Source organism: Anolis carolinensis, unplaced genomic scaffold (assembly GCF_035594765.1).
Source record: "Anolis carolinensis isolate JA03-04 unplaced genomic scaffold, rAnoCar3.1.pri scaffold_14, whole genome shotgun sequence".
NCBI lineage: Eukaryota > Metazoa > Chordata > Lepidosauria > Squamata > Dactyloidae > Anolis > Anolis carolinensis.
This window is the reverse complement of record NW_026943825.1, coordinates 14151135-14164740: the sequence shown is the minus strand read 5'-3', so window position 1 is coordinate 14164740 and position 13606 is coordinate 14151135. Positions and strand designations below refer to the sequence as shown.

At 41.6% G+C, this 13606-nt stretch overlaps 1 long non-coding RNA gene across 1 annotated transcript; it reads right to left on the bottom strand.

The window, feature by feature from the left end:
* Window positions 1-1595: 1595 nt before the first annotated feature.
* Window positions 1596-6486, bottom strand: LOC134294349 (uncharacterized). The gene is made up of 2 exons (XR_010001279.1): window positions 3759-6486; window positions 1596-1947 (listed from the first exon to the last, which is right to left on the bottom strand). It is a non-coding gene; the product is annotated as an uncharacterized LOC134294349 (long non-coding RNA).
* Window positions 6487-13606: the final 7120 nt, after the last annotated feature.

Genomic DNA, 13606 nt, shown 5'->3' with positions numbered 1-13606 from the left:
TAGGCTCATGTTTAACTTGTTGTCCACGAGGATTCCAAGATCTTTTTCGCACACACTGCTGTCAAGCCAGGCATCGTCCCCCATTCTGTATCTTTGATTTCCATTTTTTCTGCCAAAGTGAAGTATCTTGCATTTGTCCCTGTTGAACTTCATTTTGTTAGTTTCGGCCCATCTCTCTAGTCTGTCAAGATCGTTTTGAATTCTGCTCCTGTCTTCTGGAGTGTTAGCTATCCCTCCCAGTTTGGTGTCATCTGCAAACTTGATGATCGTGCCTTCTAACCCTTCGTCTAAGTCGTTAATAAAGATGTTGAACAGAACCGGGCCCAGGACGGAGCCCTGCTGATGACACTCCACTCGTGACTTCTTTCCAAGATGAAGACGACGCATTGGTGAGCACCCTTTGGGTTCGTTTGCTTAGCCAATTCAGTGTCCTCCACAATGTCCTCCTGCCCACCATCCAAGTGAAGGCTTTCATATAGGGACAAATTAAGTGTTTCCTCAACCACAGACATCCCAGTGTTTCATACTCTCTCAATTGGTGTTGATTTTGGATGACCCCGTCCATGATGAATTTCCCCCAAAGACCTCCAGTATTTTTTGCTAGACATGGGGGCTCTGTGTGTCAAGTTTGGTCCAAGTTTGGTGGAGTTCAGAGTAGTCATTGATTGTGGGTGAATTATACATCCCAGTACCTACAACTCCCCAGGACAATTCCCCTCAAAACCCACCAGTATTCAAATCTGTGCATGTTGGGTCTGCATGCCACGTTTGGTCCAGATCCATCATTGTTTGGGTTCATAGTGCACTCTGGATGTAGGTGAACTACAACTCCCACAAATCCCTTCAAATATATATATACTAGCTTTGTCCGGCCACGCGTTGCTGTGGCTTATGAGAATCCTTTGTTGGCCAGGTAGAGTAGCAGTGAATAGCCTTGCAGTCTCAAAGCCTGGCTGTTTTCTGGAGTAGCTGGAGCTGTTTGTTGTATGAACGTAGAGGCATGGATGAGGGGTTGTGCTTCCAAGTTTAGTGTTTCTGGGATGTGTAGTTTTGTTGTTTTGTCCTAGGCCGAAATTTCATTACCCTATATATATATATATATATATATATATATATATATATATATATATATATATATTGTTCATCAAGGGGTTTCTGTGTTCCAGGTCCATCGTTGGTGGGGTTCAGAGTGTTGTTAGATTGCAGATGAACTATACTTCCCAGTCCCTACAAGTCCTATAAATCATTGTGACTTCTCCCCAAACCTCTCTAGTATGTTCAGTTGCTGATCAATTCCTCTGTTTGCTGTGTGACATAGAAAAGAATAGGAAAGGGTTATAGGAGAGGCAGTGGGCGGGGTCATGCAAATTCCACACCAATGGAGAGAGTCAGAAACACTAGGATTTCTGTGATGGAGGAAAAACAGAAAATATAGGAGGAAACTGTCCCTGTATACTTGAGTAAGTTTTCCCAGTTTTTTGTGGTAAAATTAGGTGCCTCGGCTGATATTCGGGTCGGCTTATACTTGAGTATATAGGGTATCTATGTGAAACCATTTCAACCCATATGAGACAAATACACTCCAACATAAGAAATTGATTTGGAGGAATATTTATTCACATTATATATTCTTTATAAGCTTCCATCTTTGGATGAAGGCAGGCACCAGCTAAGGAGAGCTCAGCATTGCTTCGGTTCTTGCTGGAGAACACAAGATGCAGATCCATCATGGTTGCCCGACACGCACTGCTCTGAGCTTCCAGTTGACCCTTGGCAGGGCTTTCCAGTTGACCCTGGCCACTGACAGTCAGTCACCACTTGGCACGCTGGGGGTGGGCACGGCTCCACGCACTTGGGATCCTGCACACAGGCGACTGGCGGGAAGGATGGAGGCTGAACGCATTGCTGCTGGTGTTGGTGAGACATTCTCTCTGAGTTGAGGCAAGCCTGGGAGGAAAGGAAGGATCAAGTTAGGAAAGAATATGGAGAAATTGGGTGGTTTCCAATTGGCAAGGAGTCAGCCAAGGCTTAATACTATGCTCCTATCTTATTAACTTGTGTCGTGTGAAAACTTGTATGAGACTTGAAGAAAGGAGGTGGGAAACTTGGAGGGAGGATCATACAGAAAAAAAAGATTAGCTTTAGAGAAGTAGTTCCCAACCTTTTTTTGACCAGGGACCACTGTGACTAGGAACCACTTGACCAGGTGCTATTTGACCAGGGACTACTTTGACCCAGGACAACTTTGACCAGTGGTCACTTTAACCAGGGACCACTTTGACTGGGGATTACTTAAACAAGAACCACTTGACCAGATGCCACTTGACTAGGGACTACTTTGACCAGGAACCACTTTGACCAGGGACCACTTGACCAGGGACCACTTTGACCAGGGACCACTTTGCCCAGGAACCACTTGATCAGGGACCACTTTGACTGGGGACCACTTTGACCAGGGATCACTTTGCCCAGAGACCACTTTGACCGACATTAGTACCAACTTTAGATTCGGTTTGGTTATCTGTGGTGCTGATTCAGAAAATTGCATTGGATAGACCACATTTGCTCTAGTTTCTGATTCAGAACATATCCCATCCAGTCATCGCCATCTGCTCAGAAAACCATATTTAATAATCTATAACTGATGTGGTCTATCCAATGCAATTTTCTGAATCAGCACCCCAAATAATCCCAGGAACAGGCCTAAAAATGAAAACACCACTTCCAGGCATCACATGAAATTGCTCTGCTCAGGAAGAGGGAGGAGGAGGAGAAGCAACAGTCAGGAGGTTTGCTGTAGTACCTTTTGTGAGTAGTCAGCTTCTCCCCTCCCGACATCCTCATTACCTCAACACTATAAGAGAGTTTCATGACACCAGTTGCTCTCATTGCAAGGGCGTAGTAACAGTGAGGCTGTGGACCATATTTTAGTTCTTGGGGACCACTGGTGGTGCACAGACCACAGGTTGGGACCCACTACTTAAGAGGAAGGAGATATGAAAATTGGAAGAAGTATAAACATAAAGTATTATTTGATTTTGAGGAAGGAGACATGGAAATTGGAGCATACATACATAAGTTAATATTAAACTTGGGCTGTGGAAATTTGAATAAAGAGTGTCACCCATTTAAGATAGGAAGATGGCATCATCCTACTCAGAGAAAATAGCAAAGACCCTGGAATAATTATCTAGAAAGTTGAGAAAGAAAGTACAAAGGCAGGTTTGCAGTTGAACATTTCAGGAACAAGAATAACCGATGGGTTATAGTTACACAAGTGCAAAGTCGACCATGAGGACATGGAGATGGTTCAGGAAATCCCATAATTGAGCTCAGTCATTGATCAGAATGGAAATTGCAGTCAAGAAACTTAAAGAAAGAAAGGACTTATGAAGGAACTAAGCAAGGGCAGAATCTTCATAGCACCACATCGAGAAGTTGGCATCAACTGGACCACTCCCAAAATACACAGTGGAAAGAGTCCATTAGTCTGACATTTAATATTTAAGTTAGGATGGTCCATGCCACCATATTTCCCATTGACCAAAAGATTCGATAGGTCTATCCAAGCCATCACTGAGTTTAAAACCATTTTATCTTTTAATGCAGAGTAATGTTTACAAGAAGTCTGCAAAACTCCCAGGATTCCATAGTGTACATAAAGTGGTGCCCAACTTCATTCATTCTTCTGTGTAGACACCTTTTGATGGTCTACCTCTTCACAACAAAATAAAATTAGAGGAAAATTATCAACTTACCACACAATATGACGGCACAGGTGGATGAAGATGGAAAGAGGAATAGCTTGCTGAGAGCTAGGAAAGAGGCCTTTTATAGATCCTCAAAGCACCAAATCATCCGGAACTGAAGATGACGTTGAGTCTGGAGTCAGTCGAGACTTGACATATGGAGAGTCCACCCTGTTGGACCTTTTGAACCCAAAGTCTCTTTTTTAACTGAAAAGAGAGAGAAGCAAGGAACCCACCCTTTTCCAGCATGACGTGTTCAACTTAATTGGAGTCTTAATGGACTGTTGGATGATGGGCAGCAAGAAGTATTTATAACCTTGTCATTCTGTCTGGTAAATCTTCAATGAATCAACCCCAGGTTTATGGGCAGAATCTTCATATCACCATGTCAAGAGGTTGGCATCAACTGGACCACTCCCAAAACACATGATGGAAAGGGTCCAAGAGTATGATGTTCTACTACCTGGATGACAGCCAAAACCTAAGTGGCCCATGCTGAAACATGTTCAGAAAATGGTTAATGCCAAATCTCCTTAATCAACCTGTCCAAGAAATCCCATGACTGATTTGCCTTAGGATCTCCATAAGTCAGTGAAGAGTAGAGACATCACTCTGGCAACGAAGGTCCGTATAGTTAAAGCAATGGTATTCCCCATAGTAACCTATGGATGCGAGAGATGGACCATAAGGAAGGCTGAGCGAAGGAAGAGAGACACTTTTGAACTGTGGTGTTGAAGGAAAATTCTGAGAGTGCCTTGATCCACAAGAAAATCCAAATAGTCCATCCTCCAGGAAATAATGCCCAGCTGGTCACTAGAGAGAAGGATATTAGAGGTAAAGTTGAAGTATTTTGGCCACATCATGAGAAGTGTCACACCTCAGAATAGTTCACCTTGCTATAGACACTCGGTCAGACACAGAAGAAAGTCTTTTGAAGTTTTATTGAGCAAAAGCAAATATATATCAAAGCAGGCAGTTGAAAGGTTTTTCAAAGTTGCAATAAAAGAGTCAATAGGAATCCAATTAGTTCATAAGCCATAAAAATCCATAAGTCCATAAGCCATAGCAATAATCCATAGGTCAAAACAGTAGACAATAGATCCCAAAGAACAAAAGGCCCAAAGGTTACAAAGATCCAGAAAACTTTTCTTAGGCATGAAGCATGAACATCCACACAGGGGAAGCAAGAATTTGCTTTGACGAAGATGTATCTGCAAACACACACTTTTAAAAGCACCCCAGAAAAGCATTTCTCTTCCCTGAAGAGGCCTCTTCCTTTCCCGCCACCCTCTCACTCCTACGGAGCTGAACTCCTAGAATCATAGAATCATAGAATAGTAGAGTTGGAAGAGACCACATGGGCCATCTAGTCCAACCCCCTGCTAAGAAGCAGGAAATCGCATTCAAAGCACCCCCGACAGATGGCCATCCAGCCTCTGCTTAAAAGCCTCCAAGGAAGGAGCCTCCACCACGGCCCCGGGGAGAGAGTTCCACTGTCGAACAGCTCTCACAGTGAGGAAGTTCTTCCTGATGTTCAGGTGGAATCTCCTTTCCTGTAGTTTGAAGCCATTGTTCCGTGTCCTAGTCTGCAGGGCAGCAGAAAACAAGCTTGCTCCCTCCTCCCTATGACTTCCCTTCACGTATTTGTACATGGCTATCATGTCTCCTCTCAGCCTTCTCTTCTGCAGGCTAAACATGCCCAGCTCTTTAAGCTGCTCCTCATAGGGCTTGTTCTCCAGACCCTTAATCATTTTAGTCGCCCTCCTCTGGACGCTTTCCAGCTTGTCAACATCTCCCTTCAACTGTGGTGCCCAAAACTGGACACAGTATTCCAGGTGTGGTCTGACCAAGGCAGAATAGAGGGGGAGCATGACTTCCCTGGATCTAGACGCTATTCCCCTATTGATGCAGGCCAGAATCCCATTGGCTTTTTTAGCAGCCGCATCACATTGTTGGCTCATGTTTAACTTGTTGTCCACGAGGACTCCAAGGTCTTTTTCGCACACACTGCTGTCAAGCCAGGCGTCCCCCATTCTGTATCTTTGATTTCCATTTTTTCTGCCGAAGTGAAGTATCTTGCATTTGTCCCTGTTGAACTTCATTTTGTTAGTTTCGGCCCATCTCTCTAGTCTGTCAAGATCGTTTTGAATTCTGCTCCTGTCTTCTGGAGTGTTAGCTATCCCTCCCAGTTTTGTGTCGTCTGCAAACTTGATGATCGTGCCTTCTAACCCTTCGTCTAAGTCGTTAATAAAGATGTTGAACAGAACCGGGCCCAGGACGGAGCCCTGCGGCACTCCACTTGACACTTCTTTCCATGATGAAGACGACGCATTGGTGAGCACCCTTTGGGTTCGTTCGCTTAGCCAATTACAGATCCACCTAACCGTCGTTTTGTCTAGCCCACATTTTACTAGTTTGTTTGCCAGAAGGTCGTGGGGGACTTTGTCGAAGGCCTTACTGAAATCCAGGTACGCTACATCCACAGCATTCCCTGTATCGACCCAACTCGTAACTCTATCGAAAAAAGAGATCAGATTAGTCTGGCATGACTTGTTTTTGGTAAATCCGTGTTGACTATTAGCAATGACCGCATTTGTTTCTAAGTGTTCGCAGACCACTTCCTTAATGATCTTTTCCAGAATTTTGCCTGGTATTGATGTGAGGCTGACCGGACGGTAATTGTTTGGGTCGTTCTTTTTTCCCTTCTTGAAGATAGGGACCACATTCGCCCTCCTCCAATCTCCTCTCCATAACAACCATTCCGCCCTAGATAATTCAAGGTCTTCGTTATCTTGCACCTGAACCGGGACATGAGACATCTCTTGCTCGTTAATTCCCATGGGAATGTCATCCTGGCTGTTATCTATGGCTTCTGGGGTCAACAGTTCATTCTGCTCAAACTGTAATTCTTGAGCCTCTGAATCAGCCTGTATTCCCATGCCATCTTCCTGCAGCCCATCTTCTGACTCAACTGACTCTTGCATCTGAAACCCAGAATCCCCTTCTTCATCCTCACTCTGGCTATACTGTGGCTGAGTCACAACAAGAAGACCGAAAAGCTTGGAGAAGAGAATAATGCTGAGGAAAATGGAAGGAAAAAGGAAGAGGGGTCGACCAAGGGCAAGGTAGATGGATGGTATCCTTGAAGTGACTCGCTTGACCTTGAAGGAGCTGGGGGTGGCAATGGCCAACAGGGAGCTCTGGCGTGGGCTGGTCCATGAAGTCACGAAGAGTCGGAAGCAACTGAACGAATAAACAACAACAAGTCAGAAATTATTTTATGACACTCGACAGTAAGAGAATTCCTCAAAGGTCTGAAGTCCCATGTAGTCCATAATGGGAAATATATTCCCTGTTTCAATGTATTTCAACATCCTCCAAATGTTTGGGACTTCAACTCTCATTGAAGAATTTGTGACTATTGACCATGTTTGCTGGGACCTCTGACAGTTGAAAGACCGACCAATTGGAAGCACTGCCCTGGTTGATGCTCCAGCATAGAAATAGAGAGACTCCAAATCTTGGATACAACATTATTTATTTATTTATTTATTTATTTATTTATTTACATCAGTTTTACCCCGCCCTTCTCACCCGTAGGGACTCAGGGCGGCTTACAACAGTCGGCAATTATACTGCCCAAAATACATTCAATAAAACAGTAACCGAATCCATAAACAACAAAACAGTACTGCATTAATTAAAACTCTAATTAAACTCTATTAAACTATGAATTATAAAATTTAAAATGCATATATAGTTAAATTCATCCACTAACACCTTCACGTACGCCTTGATTCACATCATTTCGACCTCAGATGTTACTCTATCTATGAACTATCTATCTCTCTCTATCTATCGTTTGATCTATCTATCTATCTATCCATTTCCAGTCCATGTCTGTCTCTCTGTCTTTCAGCCTCCCTGCCTGTCTATCACCCTCTATTTATCTATCTATTTATCTATCTAATGTTGATAGCTAGATAGAACAAACAATAGATTGATTGATCAATCAAATAGATAGATAGATAGATAGATAGATAGATAGATAGATAGATAGATAGATAGATAGATAGATAGACAGACAGACAGACAGACACGGACTGGAAAAATGTTAGGTAGTTGTTTGGTGACATTATCGTTAAGCTTAATCCATCATGACCAGAAGGCATTTCATCTTTCTGTCCTCCTGGAGATGGGACAAACACCTTCATCAAATGGAATACATACCTGGAAAATGGTGTTATCTCATAAAGAAAGGAGGAAACGTGCCCATGTCCATCTCAGAAAATCCGATCATGACAGTAGGGTGTCTTCAACTTGCGCCAACCTGACGTCAGTGTAGATTCATCACCTCTATTTCCTGGGTGTGTAGAAGTAGAAGACCTATTAAAGACCTTTCCTTGCTGGAGTCTCCAAAGCATCCTTCTCCTTCTTCACTTGTGGATCTCAATCTGCGTGTTGTGTTGAGTAAGTTGGCAGAATTCTCCAATGTTAGAATTCATTTGTCTTGCTTCTTTGTGAATAATTTAACCAATGAAAAGCAGAGCAGACTGCTAGGGGATTTTGTATTTCAGTGAACTCACCTCATTTGTATGTCTCAGATTATGGATGTGCCGGACTTATGGTGACCCTACAACCACCAAGAGATCCTGCTATCAACAACCATCCAGGTCTTGCAAAGACAGGACAGATGTGACCTTCTTGATCCATCCTTAAAATTGTTTCCTCTTTTCCTACTGCTTTCCACGCTACTGGGAATTATCTTTTCCAGTGAGACCTAGTTCCAATATCATGATATGTCTATAGATGGTTTTCTTAAGTCAACTGATAAAGTAGAAATAGGCTGGATGGAAATAATTACTAAAGATATAGAAATGAGATTAGAAAATATATTTTTAATGAATATTCAAAAAAGGAAATCAACCAAATGGGAAATGTATCATTAAAAATGTATTAATAATATGGAATAAATATAAAATATTGTTCCATATTAATATAAAATATTATTCCATAAAATATTAAAGAGAATTCTAAAATAATGCCAGTGATAATGGAGAAGAAATTTCCTAAAAACTTAAAAAATGTGAGGGATAAGGAATTGAAAAGGAAGAAATTAGACAAAATTGGAAGTTGGAGGGAACAAATAAAGGAGGAAAACAACATAAAGGGAATCCTAGGTGATTTAAATATATCATGGGTCCAACTAGATCAATGGTTCCAAAATTGGCAAAGAAAGAGCTGGGAGGAAAGAGAACCAACAAAATTTGAAAATATAGTATTAAAAGAACAGACTAAAGAGGGAAATGAATATCCGAAAGGGATAACCAGTATGATATATAAAATGTTAATAGAGATTAAAGGTGGGAGGAAAGGGATATTAACAAGGGAAATATGGAAGAACTGGGAATAAAAGTAGGAGAAAGAAATTGGGAAAAATTATGGAAAGCAAGGCATCTCAAAAATGTATCAATTAGAATAAAAGAAAACTACTACAAGATAGTATGGAAGTGGTATTTGACCCCAATAAAGATACATAATATGGATAAGAGCTGTTCAGAAAAATGTTGGAGAGGTTGTCAAGAAAGGGGGACATATCTTCATATGTGGTGGGAATGCAGGTATGTACAGAGTTTTTGGGGAAATGTCATATCATGAGAGTATCATGAAGAAAAAAATCAATATAAACCTAGCAACTATACTATTATCTATTTATAATACAGAGGAATGGAAAGAAAATGAAAAGAATTTGGTAACAATGTTGCTAACGGCTGCAAGAAATTGGAAAGGGGAGGTGGAAATTAAAATAGAAGAATGGTACAAGGAAATTTGGAAATTAGCAATAAATGATAAATTAACATGCAATTTAAATGTCAAAAAAGGCCTAAGGAAGAAAAATGATTTTGAAAGTATATGGAAGAAATTTATTGAAGAAAGATGAAGGAGAGAAGATGGGAATCAACTCCCACCAGAAGAAATGAGGTTCTGGTTGGACTATAAAGAAATGGACTTCGGTGATGGGGAGCACAACGGGTAGAAGGAAAAGACTTAATTATATGAATTGTAAAGATTTTTCTCCTCTTTGTAACAAATTAATAGTAATGTAATAAAAATATTCAAAAAAAAAAGAGATGGGCTTAAGTCAACTGATAGGGCTGTCTTAGGTCAAAGTTAACATGAAGGCAAATAACATTGATCAGAAAACAGTTATGGTTTCTATGGTGTGCTTTACTGACTATAGTAATGCAATTTCCGGTTACAAAACATAATTTTTATATAAATGTTATGAAATACATAATTTAGTAGAAATGAGTGGCATTTAAATGTCTAACATTGTGGATGGATCTAAGACTGTTAAATGGGGTATAGATCAGTTATAATTGTGTATCGGAGCAAGTAGATGGACATAATTAGGTATGATGGTATCTGCTTATATTTCGAGTCATGTAGCGTGACGTTGCCTTTCATTTTTGCAGAGCAAAATCCACCTGGAACTCAAAAATCTGTGTATGTGGCACTTTATCAAGTACAAGATGTCTGCCCCGGAATCTGGAGTATAAGGAGCTGTGATCTTCACCCTTTTCTTTATATTTCCAGGTCTCCTTCTAGCCAAAGACAATGTCTTACCAACGTGAGCAACAGTACAAGCCCATGTACCCACCAGCATGCTGCCCAAAGCCATACAGTCCTCCAGAATACTCACGACCATGCCCACCATCATCCTCTTCAGGATCAACTGGAATTCAATGTCAAGGGTCATCTGGAACCCACTGCAGATGGTCAACGAGAATTCAGTCCTCCTCTGGAACCCAATGCCAAGAGTCATCTGGAAACCGACGCCAGTGGTTCACTGGGAATCCATGCCAAGGTTCAACTTGGAATTCTTGCCAAGAGCCATCTGGAACTCAGTACCAAGGGCCAACTGGAAGTTTATGGCAATGCTCTTCAGGCACCGATGGTGGTACCCATTCTCAATACTACCACCATTATCGTCAAGGTAGCCAGGATCCCAAACAATGCTAAATTCCACCAGCAGAGTCATCCAGCACAAGATGAAAGCATACTATACTTCCCACGTTCATTTTTTGGTTGGTTATTCTTCCCATGCATTGCAACCAATCTAGACTCCTTCTGCTGAGTTGAATATATAGATAGTGTAAAGTTGGAGATTATATTTTTAATTGGTTGATTGATTAGACCTATTCCAGACAGATGATGAGTTTGCTTTGCTTACAGCAAGCTTTGTAAACCTTCTACTTTAGCAATGTCTTCTCTCATTGACTTTGACTTTGTTTATGATCCTATGTCAGTTGACTCCTGTCAAGATATCAGAAAGTGCTCTCAATAAATCTTAACGCAACCGACTTCCTGATTCGTTGTTCTCATTCACTACATTGGCTCCAATGTTTTACTTTTGAATGTCCTTGTCTGGAAGACATGTCAATTTCCACATCAAAATTCAGACCCAAATCAAATTGAATTCCCATCTTCTCAAAGAGTTGTCAAATTAAGATCTGAACTAAATCCTGTGTTCAATGCAGCCTATATCCCTAGCACAATGGTTCACAATCTGTGGTCCGTGGACCACCAGTGGTCCTCAAGAACTAAAATATGGTCCCCAGCCTCATCTTTACTAAACCGTTGCAACGAAAGCGAGTGGTCTCACGAAACCTTCTTATAGTGCCAAGCAATGGGAGGCATGCCGTCACACCCAGGCACATTTTAAAGCTTTGAGATGTGCTTCTTCCTTTGCCCAGGTGAACTGCGGGGCCTTACTTAGAAGCTCTGGAAATCCCAGTAACCAAAGGCACTTTAAGTTGAACAATCAAACAAAATTTTATTTTCACAAAGCCTATGACAGACTTGGCACATGTAGTTAATGTTGCAAATATAAACAGTCAACTTATAAAATCATGCAGATGTTCCTTTCTTGCTTTTCGCCTTTAGCTGCTGGTTTAACTTCCTCCAAAGGCGAAGAGATCCTGAGATTCTCTTTACCCTAGCCCTGAGCTATCAGAAAGAGCAGGTCTATAACTATCTAAGCTCCAAGCTAGTTTATGAGGCGAAGTAGGTAGAACTTCCTCCAGTGGTAGAGAAATCCTGAGATATTCTCTGCCCCAGTGCTAAACTACTAATTTTAGAAGGAGCAGGTCTTTCCCTATTTATGTTCAGCACTGGTTTTAAAGGCAGGTCAGTACTTACGATGGCTTTGTCAGAGTTGGCCTGGCTTGTCCACACAAGCACATCTAAGTTCTTTCTTCTTCAGTCTAGAAGGCAAGAGGCTTCTCAAAATGGAACCTTCTTTCCCCAGGAAAAGGGGAGGTCTCCAGAACAAAAAGATACACTTGCAAGCTGAAAGCAGCAAAGCTTTGCAAACTGAAAGCAGCAAAGGCCTGCATGCTGGTTGCAAACCTCTGTTAATGGCTAGCCATCAGGGTGCTGCAGAATCTGCAACAGCCCTGGAAGAAATGAAAACAGATGCTATTCCTACAACTATGAAAAATGCAAACCAAACCTCTGGGGGTCGGAACAGGAGGGGATAGGCTGAATACCCACCGAAGCCATTCCATGTGGCGCCTGGAAGCGGAGGCAGCTTGGTGTCTTCATTTTTAGGCCTGTTCCTGGGGGTATTTAGGGTGCTAATTCAGAAAATTGTATTGGATAGACCACATTAGTTCTAGATTATTAAATAAGGTTTTCTGTGGATGAGCAGATGGCGACTACTGGGTGGTATATGTTCTGTATCAGAAATTGTATTGGATAGACCACATTAGTTGTAGATTATTAAATAAGGTTTTCTGTGGATGAGCAGATGGCGACTACTGGGTGGTATATGTTCTGTATCAGAAATTAGAGCTGATGTGGTCTATCCAATGCAATGTTCTGAATCAGCACCCCTAAGAACCAAACTGAATCTATAGTTGTCCAAAAACCATTTCGTAACTCTTTTGGTACTAATGTTGGAGAGTGGTCCCTGGTCAAAGTGGTCCCTTGTCAAAAAAAAGTTTGGGAACCACTGTCCTAGCAGAACCTTCCTTCTCAAATATCTATACTGCTCTAGAACTTCTGGAGAAGTGCTGCCTAAGACCCCAAGGTCTTAGGAATCCCTTTGGCATAGAAGGTTAATAGAATCATAGAATCATAGAATAGTAGAGTTGGAAGAAACCTCATGGGCCATCCAGTCCAACCCCATTCTGCCAAGAAGCAGGAAATCAAGATCTCTCTGCCTGTGACAAGTCTGGTCCAGATCCAACAGTATTCATCTACCCAACAGTATCCATCTACCCTAAAAACTATTGACTCTATTCATAGAGCTCCCATTTTGTTAGCAAATCTTTGCTCCCTCCATCAGCTCCTTGGTGATGATGGGCTGCTCTTCTTCCAAAACAGGTTCCTCTTGGCTGTGATGACAAAAAACTGCAAAACTTTTGACCCACACAATCCGTCATCCTAATGGCTGCTCTGGCATGCTGCCACTAGGTGAATCCGAAGATGTTCTTTTGTTCTTCCCACCAAACCAGAGAGTTATTCTGACACACCTTTCAAGATAATTACTATCCTTCCATGGGAATAACAATCGCCATTTAAAAATAATAACAATGCCCATCAGATCTCTATAAAACTTAAATGAGAGAGTCACACGTTTCTCGTCACTTAAGTGCCTTCTGATTGATTTTTTCTTAGAGGGTTGTCTTTACAACGTTTATTCAAAAGAGATTTGATTAATTGGCTGGAATACCCTGACATTCTTCTGACCAAGTACTATCTAGTATTGATGATGTGCCAGATACAATAGGTCGGCCTGGAGGGGGTATAATGCCTTTGTGTATTTTTGGTAAATGTATTGACACACATTT